The following is a 22629-nucleotide window of genomic DNA, read 5'->3' on the forward strand; positions in this document are numbered from 1 at the left end:
AAAACTCCGATTTTCTCAAATGGGAAACGTAGTTATCTAAACTTAGTAAGTCGTACTTAACTACACTTACATACACAGGGTGTCCCATTTATCTTGACCACCCCAAATAACTGTTTTTCCAGATGCAAATTACAAAATTTTTCAAGCAAATGTTCTTTAGCCGTTAGGGCGACATCAATCAGCATGATTGCCTTCGTTGTGGCTTTGCTTTTTACAAAGATATGAACAGCGGTATGACTTTTTTAAATGGCACTCTGTATTTTTTATTCGGTAATTCATTTCCTCTCCTAAATACATATTCAAAAATGTATCACAGTGTACCATTCACTGAAACACAACGTTATTTATTACACAACACAACACTGACATTGACGCTCCCAGCACTTAGTGCAGGTACTCGGGGTAATGGAACACATCCACGTACTGACGTTGACATAGCACAAATGTAAATATAAGTAGAATGCACACCCGTCATTCCGTCAACCATCGTCAGTTGAAGAGTTATGTGAGTAGAATGTACACCAACGAAGAGAAGGTAGAAACGATAATCATCTGTGGGGAATGTAAGTTAGCAAAACAGGAATTGCAATACTGTTTTCTTATGTATGGGTACATTAAGTACAGTAGTTTAGTCCTTTTAAATACTGTTGTGTAGAGTAGGCATACAGTAAAGGCTGTCCTTCCTACAAACTGCATCGACATAACGTTTATTATTATTATTATTGTTGTTGTTGAACGTAGGCGAAATGCTATGCAGGCAGCGGAACTGTACAGAGAGCGATATCCTGACAAGACCCCACCTTCCCGACGGTTGTTTCCTCGTCTTGTTGCGACGCTTCGGGAAACTGGAAGTTTCAGTCCACGACAACGCAATTGTCTTAGCACTCGCACAGACGAAGCTGTCGAAGTTACTGCTTTAGCTTCCATTGCTGTGAATCCACATGTGAACACACGACAGCTTGAACATGAGATTGGCATCCCTAAAACCAGTGTACATCGTATTCTTACACGTCACCGGTTCCATCCTTACTATGTACACCTACATCAAGAATTACACAGGAATAATTTCCAGAATCGTGTACCGTTCTGTCAGTGGACACAGTAGCAAATCCTCGCCAACCCGAACTTCTTCTCCAATGTTCTTTTTCCCGATGAATGTTCCTTCTCAAACAAAGGACAGGCAAATACAAGGAACATGCATTATTGGTCCAGCGACAGCACACGATGGCTTAGGTGGAACATCAGTGTCAATGGAGAGTTAACGTCTGTTGTGGGATGCTTGGTGCTACAATTATTGGCCCCTATTTCATCAGTGGTAGTCTAAACAGCGCAGCGTATGCCAACTTCCTCAGACGAATTCTTCCCGCACTTCTGGATGAAGTGCCGCTAAGAACCAGAATGCTTATGTGGTATCAACACGATGGATGTCCAGCACATAATGCCTTGCGTGCACGTCTTGTTCTGAACGGAAGGTATCCTGCCAGATGGATTGGTCGAGGAGGAACAGTTACTTGGCCTGCTAGGATTCCTGATTTAAATCCTCTGAACTTTTTTCTTTGCGGATGCATTAAAGACGTCGTCGATCACGATATTCCAACAACTGCAGAGGACATGCAGGAACGTATCGTGCTTGCTTGTAATTCTCTTCAGCAGGCAACACTGGAAGCAGTAAATAATTCTTTCATTCAACGAGTGCACCAGTGTATCGTTGTGCAGGGTCACCCCTTTGAGCACGTTTGAATGTTCTACTCCTGGGCATTGGTACAGGAGGGTCAGTCAGTTTTGTGTTATGTTTTTACTTGGTTTTCATTTGTTTCCTGACAACTCCAGCAAGTGATCCTGGGTTGAGTCAATGTTGTATTACGTAATTAATTACGTTGTGTTTCAGTGAATGGTACACTGTGATGCATTTTAAAATAGGTCTTTAGAGAGGAAATGAATTATCGAATAAAAAATACAGGGTGCCATTTAAAAAAGTCATACCGCTGTTCTTGTCTTTGTAAAAAAAAACAAAGCTGCAACGAAGGCAGTCATGCTTATTATGTCCCCCTGATGGCTAAAGAACATTTGTTTGAAACATTTTGTAATTTGCACGTAGACAAACAGTTATTTAGGGTGGTCAAGATAAATGGGCCAACATATATATAGTATATATATATTGTGTGTGTGTGTGTGTGTGTGTGTGTGTGTGTGTGTGTGTGTGTGTGTGTTACGCGCGCACACATCCCCTCCCAGCAACTTCAGGTTAAAATAGACTCCGCATAGTAACAGCAGTGGATGCAGTTAACTCCACACGCGCTCGCAAAAGTATGGGAAGAAAATGTTTATCGTATGGGAGGTTTATCAGGCGTCCGATGGTGAGCTCTTGGAACGCCTAGTGCTGCGGTGGTATTCTAGTATCAAGTCGATGGGATACGTGCCGTAACAGTTGCCGGTAAAACAGTGAATCGGTCGACGACAAACTTTTCAAATATTGCTTGAATATCGTATTTAATATCCTGCACAGTCGTTGGAAAAAATAACATAGGTAGCACTCCAAAAGGCACGTTTATTATATTTTTAACCGCTCTAATGACGTATATAGCCTTAAAACTAGACTACCACCAAGATTGTCCGAAAACGTCGGCTACAAAATTTCCTCTGCATGGCTCCACTTTTGTTAAGTGATTCACGCGTCTTTAGTAGATGTTCATATTTTTTCCACCGTGCGGCAGTGCGGCACAGTAGATTATTATTTTGTAGTAATGCACAGTTCTTTGCAGTAATGCCTAATATATTGGAAATTATTGTATATTAATGCACAGTATTATGAAACCTACAGTGCAATAAATTAGTTAATCAGTTAACAACCAGCCAAACAATTGCTTAATTACTGAATCAAAAATTAATCGATAAACAATGGTCCGCAGCTCGTGGTTGTGCGGTAGCGTTCTCGCTTCCCACGCCCGGGTTCCCGGGTTCGATTCCCGGCGGGGACAGGGATTTTCTCTGCCTCGTGATGACTGGGTGTTGTGTGCTGTCCTTAGGTTAGTTAGGTTTAAGTAGTTCTAAGTTCTAGGGGACTGATGACCATAGATGTTAAGTCCCATAGTGCTCAGAGCCATTTGAACCATTTTTTTGATAAACAATGTATTGTGGATAATTCTGCGATAAACACTGTGAATGATTTCTTTTTCAGCAGCTACTTCCTATGGGAAAATCTGCACGCGTAAGCAAACATTTGACTTTCTGCGAGATGTACTGTGGCCAGCAAGTAGTAACAGTCGAGTCCCGGCTATACAGTCAAAATCGTCTAAAGCAGTCCTTTTCAGCTGACTGCTCTCCATGAAAGCCGATTGCGATTAATTTTGTCGACATTGTGGATGAGGTGGAACTAGGCTGAACCGAAACAAGACTGAATTGACGTAGCCGGTAAACAGGGGCTGGACGGATCAACTAACTTCGTAGCAAGTACGATCCGCGTTCGTGATTTTGTTTGCAAAATGTAAAATATCGAGTGAAAAATTTCAATAAGGGCATTCCGACTTCTAATTCGTTATCAGCAACCTCGAATCCGCTAAATTTACAAATTTTGATCCGCCGTACTGGGTATGCCAGTTTGATTTTTACGAAATAACAGTGCCTATGTTTGAAGAAGTACGATGCAGTGTACCTTCTGACATGACCGAGAATACATTTAACGTACGAGTGCAGGTTGTAGACACATGGTTGACGACGTATGGAAGTTTGGATCTGTCTGTGATTAAGGTAACCGCTCGTTCTAGGCGGGAAATTCCGGTTCGAGTTCCGGTGCGTTTCAAATTTTGGTTGTCTTCATTCCAGTGCACAACTGATGGTGGTTCATAATCGCAATATCCTGTATAATTTGAATTTTGTAATTCTGACGTCGGATTCGTAATGAGCGACGCCAAAAACCATATAAGAACTGTTTTGTAAGATTTTAGATTCGTTTTTCTGCTACGTGGAGGTTTCGAAACGAGTTGGCCCACTGTGCGTCGTCAAGAGAAAGGGCAAAGGCAGTGAACACGTGGCCAGGCGTGAGTCGTTTAGCGCGCCGTATAATGCTCCGACAGCCCCCACCCCCGGCCGGAAGGAGGCCTGTGGAGCCGTGGCGGCCAATTTGACGCCGCGGGGGAAAGCGCGCGTGGTAGTGCGTGTGCGTGCGCAGCCGCAGCTATCGATCGGGCTGCTGCTGTTGGGACGACAGGCGCCGCCGCTGTAGCAGCAGCCGCCGCCGCCGCCACTTCATGGACTCTCCCTCCGGTAGCTGACCTGTCGCCACGTCTGCTCACTGGTCGCGTCCGCGAGCTGTACTGTTCGCGCCGTGTAACGTCCTCGGCGTGGTGGCTGTTCTGTTGCGAATTACAGGATGGAAAGAACTCGAACGAAATCGACTAGATTCACCATTTTCTTATCACTTCCAACTTCAGCTAGCAAACGACTCTGTTTTAATGCGTCTACGTCCACGAAAGCAAAAGGAACACGCAGAATTAACTAGTGCTGAATTATGTGTAATTGGCTTGTTTATTGGCGTGTTACACTTGAAAGGAGTGGTCCCCAGCGGTGGGATAGAGTTTTTGAAATAAAATACAGTATATGGTGATGTAGGTTAAGATCCCAGATATCACATCCTGCAGCCATTCACCCTCATTGGCCTTCCGTGCGAGTAACTGACGAAAAAAATCTCGGAATTTTGTATGGTGCTCAATACCATTAAAAAAAGAAGTCGATTTATGTAATGTGGCCGTGCGGTGTAGTGGATAGGATAATCGCGTCATATGGAAGAGGATGCGGGTTCGATTCTCATTAGGGGCAATAATATTTTTTAAAATCTTTCTCGAAATGACTTTAATCATGATTTTTATTTAGTTAATTGGTTTAAATGTAATTTTTTACTTTTGTTCCTTTGTCACATTATTTTAATCATCCCACGATTTTTTCATTTTTTCTTTATATCATTCTTTTTCCAGTGGGAATTTTTGTGAAAATGGATTTAACTGTATTTATCTATTGTAACATTCAATTATTTGAAAATTCTGTTCAGTCAGTTAAACAAGAGGACCATATAATCCATTCTTGTTGACTATGCAGTGATGTAAAAAACGTATTTTCGTTACCAGATGTGCAATTTTTTGCATGGTAATCATAATACAAACATTTAAAACATAACCCAAATACTTATTGTACTATGAAAATATAACGCATATGAAGATTTAAATGAAAGAAGGGTTTACAAGTATAACGAAACCCAAACGAAATGAGGAAAAGGTATAATGAACGCAATTATATGAAGAAAAAAACATGTTAACAAAAGAAATTAAATCGAAATTAATACACAAAATTAATTAAACACAATTGAACAAAGATTTCAAATGGAAAAAGAATGACGGGAAGAAAAATGAGAGCACTTGGAAATGTTGATACTATGAATAAAATGTGACAAAGGAATGGAAATAAAGTACATTTAAATCAGTTAATTGAATAAAAATGATTCAGTCATTTCGATAAATATTTTAAAAAAGTTACGGCAACTGGCGAGATTCGAACGCCACAACCTCATGCAAGTGAAACTACAATCCTAGCCATAATACCACACTACTTAATACACCTTTTTTAACGCTATTGCGTGTCACACAAAATTTCGATTTTTTTTTTTCGTAACTATTCGCAAATAGGGTCCACCAGGGTGAATGGCTGCAAAGTGTGATACCAGAGATCTTAACAAACGTACCAGTGTAGATGGTTTTACGAAGTCGAGCCCACTCTCCTAGTTAGTAAACAACGTTGTCCGCTACTGAAATATGACAGCAGTCGGAAAGCAGTCAATACCGACAAACTCAATCGATTTCAGCAAGCCGCGCGGGATTAGCTGAGCGGTCTAGGGCGCTGCAGTCATGGACTGTGCGGCTGGTCCCGGCGGAGGTTCGAGTCCTCCCTCGGGCATGGTTGTGTGTGTTTGTCCTTAGGAGAATTTAGGTGAAGTAGTGTGTAAGCTTAGGGACTGATGACCTCAGCAGTTAAGTCCCATAAGATTTCACACACATTTGAACATTTTTTTTTTTCAGCAACCTCCCAGAAAACCTTCTTACAGTGTGCATAAAGTTCAAGGAAAGCGTGCATAATGTAATGCGCAAGTTGTTCTGTCCTGCGAGCAGATTAGGATGGAAGCTGAGGCTGTCTCTTGTGAATACAAGCTGGAATATTTTCAGATAAGGAAACTCGGCGGGGAAAAGGACGAGGAACTCTGAATAATAATTGAGACTGAACAACAAAGTAGGACTGGAAACTGCTGTCGAATCCTACGAGGCACTAAGACATTGACTGTGTTGTGCAATCCTGTATGTCCCCTGTGCAGCTAAGCGTCACGAGAAACGAAGTCCCGTCCCGGGGGCAGTGTAAAGCAGGTTCAGCGTCTGAGGAAGACTGAGATCGGAAACTAAATGCCTCTCGCTGTACTCCTGACCTCGGCTCTCTCCAGAAGCTTCTAAGCTGTTGGTCACGTAGCTCACGCTACCCTTATCACAGAAACATAGTTCTCCCTCCTGTCTAGCGTCCCTGCTGACGTTAGGTTACTCATTTACTGGCACACTTCGTGCAACATTATAACCTTGGCTATACACTCAAAATACTTCGTTACTTGTTTGCGAGGCATACGCGACGAAATTCGGAAATTTAATGTGAAACCTTTGTATAGTTCCATTGCTCTGGGCAGGTTAGGCATATGCGCAGCAACAGGCAATTCGTCACAGATGTTACACCGGCCAAAAATTTCTTAGAAGGAGAGGTCCCTAGCGCTGGGATCAACTTTCTGAAATAGTAATGTATGTTAAGGACCCAAGTATCACATCCTGCAGCCATTCATCCTGGCGGGTCCTCGTTTGCTATTAATCAACGGAATTTCGCCTGATGGTCTGCAGTTATAAAAAAAGTAATGTTATACTATTTTCATTTTTAAACCTTTATCGAAATGACGGTGACAATTATTTGCGTTCGATTAGTTAGTTTATTTCTATTCCATTGGCACACTTTTATCATAGTACTAAATTTTCATTTGCTATCTTTTTTTCTTTCCTCTTTTTCCCACGTGGAATCTTTGTTCGTGTGATTTTAATTATTTACATGTGTTAACTTCAGTGTAATTTCCTCTGTTTTATCGTCCTATAATTTTGTCCATCTTATTGCGTTAATTATATCTATATTATTTTCCTTGAATTATGTTTACTTATAAATCGTTTCCTTCGATTAAATCGTCTTCTGCGTTATTTTGTCCATAGTAGAATAAATAGTTGCCTTTTATATGTATGTATGACGATTTCCACCAAGAAAATGTACATCTTGTAATAGGAAACACTTTTCTGACACCATAGCACATTTTTTTACTGATAGATCGTCATTTTCAAGTATTTAAATATTATGATAGACAAATAAAAACAATGAACTTCAATGTTCAAATATTCAAAATGGAAAAAGAATGATAGCAGAAAAATTAAAGAAAATGGAGAAGTTACTGTGGTGATTAAAATGATGTGGGAAAGGAATAGAAATAAAAAGTACATTTAAACCAACTAATTGAATAAAAATAATGATCGAAGTCATTTCGATAAAGACTGAAAAATAAAAAAAATTCATAGTCCCCAGACAGGATTCGAACACACAACCTTTTTGTACATGACAATAGCTTAACCATTGCGCTACGTAGGCGCTCAGTATAAAAATACTTTTTTTTAAAGCTGAACAGTATCATATGAAATTCCAAAATTTTTTCGTCAATTTCTCGCAAACGAGGGCTCACCAAGGTCAATGGCTGAAGGATGTGGTACCTACGACCTTAACCTACATCACAGTGTAGATTGTTTCCAAAAGTTGATTCCACCGGTGGGTACCTCTCCTTATTAGTTGGATTTCTGTCTGTAAGGCATGTAAAAAAAAGTTACACAATTGCAGTAGGATAACATAATGGACTGATATGAGGGATGGATTCCTGACCGGAAATGTAGGAAAAAAGGATCGTATGAACAATTGTCCAGAAACGGACGGTGTGCGTGCAAAGAAAACAAACGCTCCGAGAACACATTACGGAGCTGCATCACATCTTCGTCGTAATAAATGTTCAGAGTGGCCTCCACGGGATTCCAGGTGATGGGGATAGTAGCGGTTGTCATGCAGGGTACACATAATCATACTTTAGCTTGCACCATTTTGACGGGCCGCTTGCATGTAGCTTGTACTAGGGTTCGTCTCAATATCCTATAGAACCCGGTTCTCAAAATTTGGTGTACGCACAGCCCGCCGCCTCCCTGCACGTTCGTCTGTCTGGAAAGACCCAACGCCCAAAAAGGGCTTGAAATGTTGTCTGATACGGTTGGTGTTTGTGAGGGTACTTGTTTTAGTGTAGCCGTGTTGTGTCTCGACCTTCCCCATCTGCGTGGCCTTACACAAACACCATCTCGGGTTGTTCCCTACTTGAATACCGGACCATTCTGCTGCTTGCAGTACGCTGGCTTAGGCAACCTGTGACAGACCGCAGAAAGCTTCTACGACATCTTCGTAAGGTGAAGAAACAAATTTTAGGTCTCGTTCAAATACATCCAGGCAGAATGTTTTCCCCTCTTCCCATTTTCAAGTGGAACAGGCTAGCGAAAGACTGGAAACGATGTGAAGTACTCTCCGCTATGCATTTTATAGTGGTAGTTGGGTAGTATGTAGGAGTATGTAGATGCACATGTCGCTGAACGGACGGAAGTTTGCAAACCACTCGTCGCCAGTAAGAGTCCAGTGTGTCGTTCCACGCACTCGGTACACGGCCCACTCTTCTAACCTGCGTAAATGATCCTCCATTAGTCGGCCGGGGTGGCCGAGCGGTTCTAGGCGCTACAGCCAGGAGCCGCGCGACCGCTACGGTCGCAGGTTCGAATCCTGCCTCGGGCATGGATGTGTGTGATGTCCTTAGGTTAGATAGGTTTAAGTAGGTCTAAGTTCTAGGGGACTGATGACCTCAGATGTTAAGTCCCATAGTGCTCAGAGCCATTTGAACCATTTGATCCTCAAATAATTTCAAGATCGTTTAAGAAACTATCATGTTTGCTGGTGCCACAAGCATACTAATCGACGGTCTCAACATCACAAGACTCAGGTCACACTGGAAGTTAGATTAGGAGCAAGTAAGTTCTCAAACCCCACACCCATGCAGTCCGTCTCCAAAGGTGTTATCATCTTAGACCAGGGGAAGAATAAATGGCACAAAGCTGAAATATCTTATTTTTTTCTACCTGTATAATTTGGAACAAATATTGCAGAGAGTAAAAAGTCCATGTAATAGTGTTCATCGTCTTACTTTACAATTAAATAAAATAACGACGTTTACTTTTTTCTTCCTGCTTGTTTCGTATTTAACAGAAGTCTCTTCACTTGCATGAGGAAACGTGTAGAGCGTCATATAGTAAATGTTTGTGAACTGTCGGGTACTCGAAATAATATCGAAAATATCTCATAAGAACAGATCTGTGGCTGTGTGCTCTGACACGTCACTCAGGAGGCGCGCGATCATTAGCTTCAGTGAACTTCCACAGTTCATGACTCAAAAATGGCTCTGAGCACTATGGGACTCAACTGCTGAGGTCATTAGTCCCCTAGAACTTAGAACTAGTTAAACCTAACTAACCTAAGGACATCACATACATCCATGCCCGAGGCAGGATTCGAACCTGCGACCGTAGCGGTCTTGCGGTTCCAGACTGCAGCGCCTTTAACCGCACGGCCACTTCGGCCGGCTTCATGACTCAAATAATGTTTGTATCAGAACCTGCTCTACAGCTGGAACAGGAGAAAGGTACGGCTTCGAAATTAAAGCGTGCGGTGAAGCACTGAGTCGGATTACAATGGTATAGCGTTGCCTACCAAATGCAAGTACCTCGTTCCGCTAAACAACTTGATTTGCCAGGAAGGTTCACCGTAATTGCCATGTTTTAAAATGAAATACTGTTATTTTGCTAAAAAAAAAGGTACTGAAGGCATAAGTTTAAACACTGCAACCTGATGTGCAAGTCCAAGTGCCGCACATAACCCAGCTGTTCAAACGTATCGTAATATTAATGATAAACCTTCCTGATCCGTGTAATAGTTGGTTAGACGTTTTTTATTGTGTTAGTAAGAAGTCTTGCGGCAGTCTGATTCAGTACATGAGGGAGAAAAAGAAAAAAATTATGACAGCAAAAAATGGCACAATGCTGTACGTATCAATTCAATGTTTTCTTATAAATAGTATGATGAATCTAAATTTCTTATTAATTTCGAGAGGAACTGTTTCGTGATGCATTACATAGGTGATTAAAACTGTTCTTGCGAGGTAGTTGCAAATTAGTTGTTTCATAACGTCAGTAGTCCAGCACATCCTCCAAAAATATAATTGTTCCACCTAGCTGAAAAAGGCCTGCTTCGCTTGATCTTATTTTCCATCTGTTTTCTGAATTGGCGAAAAATGTCTACGTAGTCGTCTCATTTGTATAGCATCAAACTTATTCAAATTATATTCTTATGCGCGATATTTGGTGTTTTGCTTACGGATACAAAGACGAGCAAGCTTTGTTGTTGAAACTTCCTGGCAGATTAAAACTGTGTGCCGGACCGAGACTCGAACTCGGGAACTTTGCCTTTCGCGGGCAAGTGCTCAGGAGTGCTGGTTCTGCATGGTATGCAGGAGAGCTTCTGCGAAGTTTGGAAGGTAGGGGACGAGGTACTGGTGGAATTAAATCTGTGAGGACAGGGCGTGAGTCGTGCTTGGATAGCCCGCGAAAGGTAGAGGTCTCGAGTTCGAGTCTCGGTCCGGCACACAGTTTTAATCTGCCAGGAAGTTTCATATCAGCGCACACTCCGCTGCAGAGTGAAAATTTCATTCAAGCTTTGTTGTTGTCCAGCACGGAAACACAATTCTTATAATTTTCCATGAGAACACGATTCTTTTAAATTCACTCTGCAACACTGTAATATTTGCCATTGTACTTTATTGATGTCATATTGTACTCTCAAATTAATGCAATTTGAGCCTTTTAAAACTATGTTGTTACGTTAGTTAAAATGAGTGGAATCCATGGTATGAATACTAACTTCTCTTTCTTTTCGGGTTAAATTTTCCATTTCTGTGTTGCTTAGAAGCTTCTATATTGCGACGGCACGCCGGAAACATTGAGTGAACTTAGTAATTCTGTTGGGAAGTTAACACTTTCATCTTCATTATTGTATCAGTGAATTGAAATATTTTTTTCTTCCTCTTGTATCCTATTCTGTATTCGTTGCTTTGTTTGTTGAGCTATGTCTGTTTTGTTCCTAAAATTGTTCGCTCACACAGTAATTATACTTTCTTTGCGTAGTTTCTCTCCACAAGCGGGACACTTTTTGAACGAACTGTCCATTTGCCTTTACTACGTTTCACAACTCATTGGTTCGCACGAGTTTGCTGGAGTGTGCGATATGTTCAGATACCGTGTTGTATTCTAGAACATTCGAGAATATTCTAAAACATTGTAAAAGCATTTATTACCGCTTGAGAACATTCTTAAAAGGTCAAGAACGTTTTACTTTCGAATTTTTCCCTATTGAAAAATGCATTGAAGCGAAGGAGAGAGAAATTTGGAAATTTGTGGTAAGATCTTATGGGATCAAACTGCTGAGGTCATTGGTCCCTAAAGGAGAGATGATGATGATGATGATGATGATCATCATCATCTCGTAACCACGTGGCACTTTGTGACGGCAACCAATTCAGACATTGTCTCCATATCCACAATAGCCACAACCACATAATAGGGGAACCAAGACACGAAAAGCGATAATGATGGTGGGTGGTGGTGGAGATACCAACAACTTGACCCACAAATCGTGGACCGAAAAATTTGCTACGCTGTCAGCGTGACAGTTTTATGGAATCTTGTGAAGAATGAAGGGTTCCGTTATGTCTATGTATTTCACAAAAATGAATAGGAATGTACTCATTACTTAAATACCCGGCTCCGCGCTTTAGCAAATAGGGCAGTTGGTACAAGGTTTTGAGAGTTAATGCTCGCTTCCTCTTAGACATGCTACGATCATCATCATCAGTAAAGTTACGCAATCTCTGTCACTGCTTGATACTTTATCAGTATCGTTATTTCGTGAACGTGGTGTCGATGTTCTTCCTATAACGAGAGAAAAGCACCACGCCACGGTAAAGTTTCGGTTTCAGAATGGGGACAACATGTCAAAAACGTCTACATCATCAGAGCTCATATGGGGGGTGGTCCGGTCACAGATTTTTTGCTTGGAAAAACTGTTCTGAATTAGCTATCGATCAACTGTAAACAACGGTTCTGGGGACTCAGGGTTCAGTTTCCGTCCTGCTATCGTGGTGTAGGTCCCATGCCGTATTTCAGAATCACCAGAGGCATTAGCTGGAATGTTCCATTCAAAACTACGACCTATTTTTTTGACCCCTTATTAATTTCAAATATTGTTCCGTTTCAGATTACTTGTTCTTCGACGGGTCGTTAATTTGTAGCCTTCCTTTCATTTAAAACAATTAGCAGGCTTTATGGAAAACATTATTACAGTCAGCGAAACAGGCGTTAACGGTAAGTCCATCCCCCAAAACCTATGACAGTGCGTGGAATCAAATTTTCCGCGAAAAAAGAAGTCGCGTACGAAACAATTCAGAGAGAATGCAACCCTCATCGAGTTCTTTCAACGCGCTGCGCGTGGCCCGAGGGCAGACGCTCAATAGACTCTTGTGCAGAGATGTCATGGGTCGATTACTGCTGCGCAGTGAACGTGTTAGACCCGAATTTTTTTCGCGACCCTGTGATTAGTTTCCAACGTACGACACCACTCGCTAGCAAACGGCAATTGTCTTTTCGCAGATTCTGGATAAAATCGGGTACTGCTTTGGGTACCCACTCGATTTAAACGTAATACAGGGTGTTACAAAAATGTACGGCCAAACTTTCAGGAAACATTCCTCACACACAAAGAAAGAAAATATGTTATGTGGACATGTGTCCGGAAACGCTTACTTTCCATGTTAGAGCTCATTTTATTACTTTTCTTCAAATCACATTAATCATGGAATGGAAACACACAGCAACAGAACGTACCAGCGTGACTTCAAACACTTTGTCACAGGAAATGTTCAAAATGTCCTCCGTTAGCGAGGATACATCCATCCACCCTCCGTCGCATGGAATCCCTGATGCGCTGATGCAGCCCTGGAGAATGGCGTATTGTATCACAGCCATCCACAATACGAGCACGAAGAGTCTCTACATTTGGTACCGGGGTTGCGTAGACAAGAGCTTTCAAATGCCCCCATAAATGAAAGTCAAGAGGGTTGAGGTCAGGAGACCGTGGAGGCCATGGAATTGGTCCGCCTCTACCAATCCATCGGTCACCGAATCTGTTGTTGAGAAGCGTACGAACACTTCGACTGAAACTTGCAGGAGCTCCATCGTGCATGAACCACACGTTGTGTCGTAGTTGTAAAGGCACACGTTCTAGCAGCACAGGTAGAGCATTCCGTATGAAATCATGATAACGTGCTCCCTTGTGCGTAGGTGGAGGAACATGGGCACAATCAAGACATCACCAACAATGCCTGCTCAAACGTACACAGAAAATCTGTGTTGATGACGTGATTGCACAATTGCGTGCGGATTCTCGTCAGCCCACACATGTTAATTGTGGAAATTTACAATTTGATCACGTTGGAATGAAGCCTCATCCGTAAAGAGAACATTTGCACTGAAATGAGGATTGACACATTGTTGGATGAACCATTCGCAGAAGTGTACCCGTGGAGGCCAATCAGCTGCTGATAGTGCCTGCACACGCTGTACATGGTACGGAAACAACTGGTTATCCCGTAGCACTCTCCATACAGTGCCGTGGTCAACGTTACCTTGTACAGCAGCAACTTCTCTGACGCTGACATGAGGGTTATCGTCAACTGCAAGAAGAATTGCCTCGTCCATTGCAGATGTCCTCGTCTTTCTAGGTCTTCACCAGTCGCGATTCATAGGCTGGAATGTTCCGTGCTCCCTAAGGCGCCGATCAATTGCTTCGAACGTCTTCCTGTCGGGACACCTTCGTTCTGGAAATCTGTCTCGATACAAACATACCGCGCCACGGCTATTGCCCCGTGCTAATCCATACATCAAATGGGCATCTGCCAACTGTGCATTTGTAAACATTGCACTGACTGCAAAAACACGTTCGTGATGAACACTAACCTGTTGATGCTACGTACTGATGTACTTAATGCTAGTACTGTAGAGCAATGAGTCGCATGTCAACACAAGCACCGTAGTCAACATTACCTTCCTTCAATTGGGCCAACCGGCGGTGAATCGAGGAAGTACAGTACATACTGACGAAACTAAAATGAGCTCTAACATGGAAATTAAGCTTTTCCGGACACATGTCCACACAACATCTTTTCTTTATTTGTGTGTGATGAATGTTTCCTGAAAGTTTGGCCGTACCTTTTTGTAACACCCTGTATATCGTACCAGTAGTTTTTCCTGGTCTGTCTGATCCTCGGGGCAAAAAACTCAGCTATGGGCGCCACGATGAAAGACATTCAACACACTATCAGATAACAACTAAATACTTGCAAAATAGGTTTTGCTAAAAACTTACCGTTGCTGCATGCCCATTTAGTTGCCTGTGAGACGAGAGTGATTACTTTAAAGGCTGAAAAATAAAACTTACTTTATTTTGTCAAATGGCTTTCTTATTACACAAATTTCCCACATCCACATCTACGTGATTACTCTTCTTTTCACAATAAAGTGCCTGGTACAGGGTTCAATGAACCACCTTCAAGCTGTCTCTCTATCGTTCCACTCTCGAACGGCACCGAGAAAAACGAGCACTTACATTTTTCTGTACGAGCCCTGACTTCTCTTATTTTATCGTGGTGATCATTTCTCCCTATGTAGGTGGGTGCCAACAGAATGTTTTCGCAATCGGAGGTGAAAACTGGTGATTGAAATTTCATGAGAAAAATCCTGTCGCAACGAAAAACGCCTTTGTTTTAATGATTGCCACTCCAATTCACGCGTCATGTCTGTGGCACTACCTCCCCCATTTCGCGATAATACAAAACGAGCCGCCCTTCTATGAACTTTTTCGATGTGATCCGTGAGTCCCATCTGATGCGGATCCCACACCGCACAGCAATACTCCAGAATAGGACGGACAAGCGTGGTGTAAGCAGTCTCTTTAGTAGACCTGTTGATTCTAAGTGTTCTGCCAATGAATCGCAGTCTTTGGTTTGCTCTACCCACAATATTATCTATGTGATCGTTCCAGTTTAGGTTATTTGTAATTGTAATCCCTAAGTATTTAGTTGAATTTACAGCTTTATCGAACACATTGTGTTAACTGTCTTGGCACTTGCAGGTGGTTTGTGCTACAGAGTGCCGAGCGGAAACACCTGTGCGTGAAGTCAGGATAACTGTTGGGAAACTGTGAAGCATCGACGGCGATAGTAAAACGCTGTTAGAGTTCAGTTATTTATTCACAGTGTTTACAAGTCGTCGTTCTATCGCACCAGCCTCGGCTGTTGCTCGAACTGGTGATTCTAGATGTGGCGGTTTATGTGTATCATCAACATCGACAAGTGCAATGAATATGGATGATACGATACTCTATGGTATTCTGCGGTTTGAAATCACTTTTTTTTTTTTGTAGCAGTTGCCTTGATTTGTTTTTGGAAATGATACCGACAATATTATACACATGTATAATGCATTATTCAAAATACAACTTCTCCCGGATAAGTATTTTGTTCAAATTGCACAAGAATTCCACCTGACGTAGTGTAATAATGTTGACTGTAAGCTGTGTTCATATCACTAAAATTACAGATCGTACATCAGAGCTTTTATAATTTTTTTGTCTTCGATGGATTTAATTATTCTTAGCAAATTGATCATGAAAAGGAACCACAGAATACCACCCGCACACAGCACTGACGTATGCTACAAAAAAATATTTTTCTCCGTGATTCGTCCGTAGTTTAATTTTGGCCTCATACATCAGCAATGAAATCTTGTTCAACAATAAATACCATCAGCACTGTTCTTAGAAAATGCATTTTGATTCGATTAATTTCTTCTTTTATAAATAGAGTTCAGTACCACCGGTGCACATTTATTTCTTACACATCGGAATATTGAAAATTTGCAGTTTCAAGTAATTTAAATTTGCCGCTGCGATAAAAGTTATGATGGCGGCCAACAAAAGATAGAGGATTTTTTTTTTTAATTAAGATTTTCCTTTCCCCAATAAATCATTTAAATTGATGCTGCCAATAAGAAAATTATTAAATTGTTTTTCAAATTAGTTTAACACAAACCCATGCTATTTTCAACTAGAAGTACAGACGAACTTGCTTTATAATCGCAACTAACAATGGCTGCGCTTCTTGCAGCTATGATAAAACAATTAATACGAAATTATAATTAAAGGAGGAAGTGAATTTTCAATAATTAATCATAAATACTTTTAACGCATTTGGCTCTATTTGTTTTTACCAGCAAATGAACATAAAAGTACAATAATTTTACATTAAATGTTTTTCATTTAACAGACCTCAAATCGATTCGCGTCTTACGTCGGCGATGTACATCAGAGGAAGACGACGAAAGGGTACAAAACAAAAGAAAAGAATGACATAGATTAACAAAGAATGTGAGACAAATATAGCCTGTTTTAAGTAATTATCATCTTTTTAAGAAATAATTACATAATTGAATGAATATTATCCACACGTTCATATTCCACTCGTAATATATATATATATATATATATATATATATATATATATATATATATATATATATATATATATATCGTGTATGTTATATAGAATTAATAGAAGTATTTCTCCAATAATTAATAATTAAATTTATTTCTATGCAGTTGCGTGATTGATCCTGACATCCGTTAGTCACCTTAACGATTGCGCCCAGGAGATATCAGCAACCCTGGCGCCGTGACGGACTGCCGGCCAACAGGCGTGGCCGTTTCGGGGGGCTACTTGAGTGTACTCGGTCTCACTCCGAATTCTACGATGACCCGTGATGACGCATCCGCGATGTACCTGGTGTCAGTAGTCGTATGGTCGGTTGATCTCATCCCTACCTTGGTAGGTGTCAGCACCCTAAGGCTCCTGAGTGATGAACAGGAACGGGGACCACAAGAGGTCCTGTTGCTAGCTTTTGCGTTGAAATCTGGTATTGGCAGCACTCTGCAAGGTGGTGGTGTCAGCAGACAGCTCCTCCATCAGTAGATGGTAGGCGGCGAGCAGCATGTACGCTACTGGCCATTAAAATTGCTATACCAAGAAGAAATGCAGATGATAAACGGGTATTCATTGGACAAATATATTATACTAGAACTGACATGTGATTAAATTTTCACGCAATTTGGGTGCATAGATCCTGAGAAATCAGTACCCAGAACAACCACCTCTGGCCATAATAATGGCCTTGATACGCCTGGGCATTGAGTCAAACAGAGCTTGGATGGCGCGTACAGGTACAGCTGCCCATGCAGCTTCAACACGATACCACAGTTTATCAAGAGTAGTGACTGACGTATTGTGACGAGCCAGTTGCTCGGCCACCATTGACCAGACGTTTTCAATTGGTGAGAGATCTGGAGAATGTGCTGACCAGGGCAGCAGTCGAAAATTTTCTGTATCCAGAAAGGCCCGTTCAGGACCTGCAACATGCGGTCGTGCATTATCCTGCTGAAATGTAGGGCTTCGCTGGGATCGAATGAAGGGTAGAGCCACAGGTCGTAACACATCTGAAATGTAACGTCCAGTGTTCAAAGTGCCGTCAATGCGAACGAGAGGTGACCGAGACGTGTAACCAATGGTACCCCATACCATCACGCCGGGTGATACGCCAGTATGGCGATAACGAATACTCTCTTCCAATGTGCGTTCAACGCGATGTCGCCAAACACGGATGCGACCATCATGATGCTGTAAACAGAACCTGGATTCATCCGAAAAAATGACGTTTTGCCATTCGTGCACCCAGGTTCGTCGTTGAGTACACCATCTCAGGCACTCCTATGTGTGATGCAGCGTCAAGGGTAACCGCAGCTATAGTCTCCGAGCTGATAGTCCAGGCTGCTGCAAACGTCGTCCAACTGTTCGTGCAGATGGTTGTTGCCTTGCAAACGTCCCCATTTGTTGACTCAGGGGTAGAGACGTAGCTACACGATCCGTTACAGCCATGCGGATAAGATGCCTGTCATCTCGACTGCTAGTGATACGGGGCCGTTGGGATCCAGCACGACGTTCTGTATTACCCTCCTGAACCCACCGATTCCATATTCTGCTAACAGTCATTGGATCTCTACCAACGCGAGCAGCAATGTCGCTATACGATAAACCGCAATCGCGATAGGCTACAATCCGACATTTATCAAAGTCGGAAACTTGATGGTACGCATTTCTCCTCCTTACACGACGCATCACAACGACGTTTCACCAGGCAACGCCGGTCACCTGCTGTTTCTGTATGAGAAATCGGTTGGAAACTTTCCTTATGTCAGCACGTTCTAGGTGTCGCCACCGGCGCCAACCTTATGTGAATGCTCTGAAATGCTAATCATTTGCATATCACAGCATGTTCTTTCTGTCAGTTAAATTTCGCGTGTGTAGCACGTCATCTTCGTGGTGTAGCAATTGTAATGGCCAGTAGTGAAATACATCAGGTGAAGGCCGACATCTTGAGTACATCTATGGCTAATTCATAGACTGTGCTGGAGTATCTGCGACATAGATTCACTATAGTATCGTAATCATAGAATCGAGTGCTATTACTATGAATGCCATCTATCCCAATGATAAATTTATGATGAGAGCTGGAGTATTTAAAGGGAGCTAGCGTGTGGCAATGACGCAAGGCTTGGTGCGTAATGACCTAATGCATCCTCCTTATTCTGCTATTTTCACTTAACAGGCTGTTAAATGTCGTGTCGTTCCCTTACTATGTGCTCTTATGAAACATTCTCTTGAAACGTGTCCCATGAGCTAACGAATATGCTGGTCGCGAGCCTTTAGATTTCTGTCGCAGTCTACTTTCTGCTGAATGAGTATTCTTATTCGGCAGATAGTGTCGTCGACCTGACACACTTGCGACGTACTGGATCGCTTCCGCTTCCGCCTCTGACATTAATTTGCCTGTGACATTGCGAGTGAGTTTTAGTAAAACTTTTCTAATTTCTGTCCCTTACGATTGTATGCCACAACAGCGCTGTCACACGTGACTTTCTTATATCGAAACAGATGAACTCATCTCACTGTCTCTGTTGCTCTTTATTAAATCTACTTCGAGTAATACGTATGACGTGACGTGGAAATGCAAAGAGCAGATAAAAGTTGGGTGCGGCATTCGCATATTCATGGACTGCACAACATCTTAGCTCTGAGCACTATGGGACTTAACTTCTGAGGTCATCAGTTCCCTAGAACTTAGAACTACTTCAACCTAACTAACCTAAAGACATCACACACATCCATGCCCGAGGCAGGATTCGAACCTGCGACCGTAGCGATCGCGCGGTTCGAGACTGTAGTGTAGTGCCCAACATCATCTTCCTTGAACTGACCAAGTGGTCTTCGTTGAATTGGTCAACATTATCTTCCTTGAATGGGAAAACCCGTGATCATAGTTAAAATATAGGTTGGCTAAATTCACACACGTCTGTTATATGATAGGAAAACGAACATCACGACCCCTTGGTATTGATTCGTGTTGACGTATAAAGAACTCATCGGGCTGCCGGACCTTTGTCAAACAGGTCTACATGCCATTTCTGAAGTTCCCCTGAAGTTGCAGCGAATCTCTTAAGAGGTCTGGTGTTCCTCCTACGATTGGTATTGATATTGAGTAAATAAAAATCGACAACCGGAGGAAATCCAGACATTGAAGAGTCTGGGCGCAGTGCCAAGCAAAACGTCAGTAATGAGATGCAGTCCTTCTGGGCCGCTGCCTGTAAGCTCGATAAACTGTGTATGTATCATTCATTAAGCCGACCGTGAATATGCTTCAGCACATACATTAATTGAGGTGATTGGTGTGTGTGTGTGTGTGTGTGTGTGTGTGTGTGTGTGTGTGCGCGCGCGTGTGCGTGCGTGCGTGCGCGCCCGCTCGCATCTTATTGCTTACTAAGCTATGATGCGAATGAGCTCGGTCTAACTCGTTATCGATTATTTTAACGTCCACTGTACAGGTCTCTTGGGAGATCAGACTGAGGGAATTGTGAGGGTGTGTGGGAAGATGACTATTAAATACAAATTTTTCGAAATTATGCAGGGTGATTCTTATTAACATTTAAAAATCCCCAAAGCGACGTAGATGAAGTTGACATTTAACTGAACATAGTGCCGCAAATGTCGGGAAAGACCACAAAAGTTGACAGAGTTGCACATGTGACGTCACTAGATGATGTACCTCGCCACGCGTGCAGCGGTTGAGCCTATCGGTCTGTCACCCCTGCTCATCTCATACCCCCAAAGTCAAGTATTAACGTCGTCGTGGCTCTGGGTTGACGTGCGCGATCGTAACGCGTGGAGGTCAGGGTTCGTGTCTTGCGTGTTGCAGGAAGTATTTTTTTGCATTTCATTAGACAATTATGTGTCAACATTGAGGTAAAACTTACTATTTTATTTAGCGGTCTCGCGGTCTCCATTCGTTTATTGCAATGTACAGTACCACAAAAACATATCGTATTGCATCACAAGTAAATGAATACAAGCTTCCGAATTGCGTCGCTACTGGTAAATGACCGACGTTTTCTTAACTATATAAAGTTCAGAAACCAAAAAAAGGGACAAAAGAAAAGAAACAACATAAGATCAGCTTTGTTCGGTTACAGTAAGCACAATAATTTTTGTAACTTGTGCGTTTACAACAGATCATATTTACAAAAGTTGTTCGAAAAAAGAGTAACCTAATAGTGTGATGTGCGACACTCTCCCCCTATCGGCCATGGTATGATCGACAAGTCCAACCGCTGCAGTGGTGTGGCGAGGAACGTAATCGGGTGACGTCACATGTTCAACATTTGTCATCCGCTTTAGGGATATTTCCCGAAATTTGCATCCCCGTGTGTCTTATATTATTTGTCTCACCTTTAGCTACGTTGCTTTGGGGGTTTTTTAAACGTTAATAAGAATCACCCAGTATATTATCGTACCACATATTTCGGTTTATTCCTTTCACATACACCGGTATAGCGTGGGAAAGAAACTGCTTGTATGCTTCTGCAACTCCGTTCACAGTCCCTAGTGAATCCATTGGCATCGATCGACGGGGCCGTGTCTCCCTCCGCCAGGGGTGTCGTTGGATGTGGTGTAGAAAGGCGTGGGGTTGAGCACACCGCTCTCCCGGCCGTTGTCACGTTTTCGTGACCTGTAGCCACTACTACTCAGTGAAGTAGCTCCTCAGTTGGCACCGCGAGACTGGATGCACTCCGTTCCAGTCCCCTTACCGAGGAAAAATACCTTGTCAGTACCGGGGTTCGAACCCGATTACTTTGTATTTCTAGACAGCTGCGCTGACCATTCAGTTACGGACTGTACGCCTCTTTGCGGGCTGTTACTTGCACGAGCTAAAGAATATTAGAAGCTTCTGCTCTGAAAGATGAATCTTGCGGATTTTCGTGAATTGTACAGCGTCTTTCTTAAAGTGTCTAACCACATCACCCCCCCCCCCCTCTCTCTCTCTCTCTCTCTCTCTCTCTCTCTCTCTCTCTCTCTCACACACACACACACACACACACACACACACACACACACAATCTCCCTCCCCCCTCCTATAAGTATACGGTAGACATCCTCTATTAGCCCAAGCATATATGGGTCAATATACTTTAACGGCCCTAAGCTGAATACTGTTAAAGTATTTGCATCATGTAGTCTCTTTCATAGACAAACTGCAGTTTCTCAGTTTTCTACCAGCGTCGCGCAACTTGCAGTTCGCTTTATCTCCTACTAGGTCTATATGATCGTCACAATTCGTGTATTATCGTTCCCATATATTTCTATGCTCCGCATTAAGAACTACTTAACAGTTTCTTTGAACTGGGCTGATATTATTTTGAGATGTAATTTGTTATTACTTATTGCAAAGGAAGACAGAGAAACTCGGTTCTGGCACTCACCCTATTCCTCTCAAAAAAAAAAAAAATACCAAGGAGTATGAAAAAGTTTTTCAGAGATCGGATCGCTACCAGTTACAATTTTTTTTAAATTATTTAATAAAGCAACAGGTTTCGAGGTACCAACCTCGTCTTAAGGCTACAGTGGCAATCTACAAAAAAAAATATTTAACGGAAGTACATATACATATTAAGAACGGATTACTAAACCCTAATATAATTTACGATTGCAGTAGAGTATAAAACAGGATATTTTGTACTTAATTTTGTATGTAACACACCATTAGAGATAAAATAATTGAAATTAACTAATGAATAACCTACACATTATAACCTCCTTTGAATAAAGAATGGAGCAGTAAACTTCACTTTGGTTTAGTAGCAGTGTAACATTTTCCCACCTTTAGTGTTCTAAGA

General features: G+C 42.0%; 1 protein-coding gene across 3 annotated transcripts in view; it reads left to right on the plus strand.

Annotated features, from left to right (window-relative positions):
* The window catches only part of LOC126202966 (putative fatty acyl-CoA reductase CG5065), a 534251-nt gene that overhangs the window by 143862 nt on the left and 367760 nt on the right, over nt 1-22629 (plus strand). The gene's annotated exons all lie outside the window — the stretch shown is intronic.

Source organism: Schistocerca nitens, chromosome 9 (genome assembly GCF_023898315.1).
Source record: "Schistocerca nitens isolate TAMUIC-IGC-003100 chromosome 9, iqSchNite1.1, whole genome shotgun sequence".
Classification (NCBI taxonomy): domain Eukaryota; kingdom Metazoa; phylum Arthropoda; class Insecta; order Orthoptera; family Acrididae; genus Schistocerca; species Schistocerca nitens.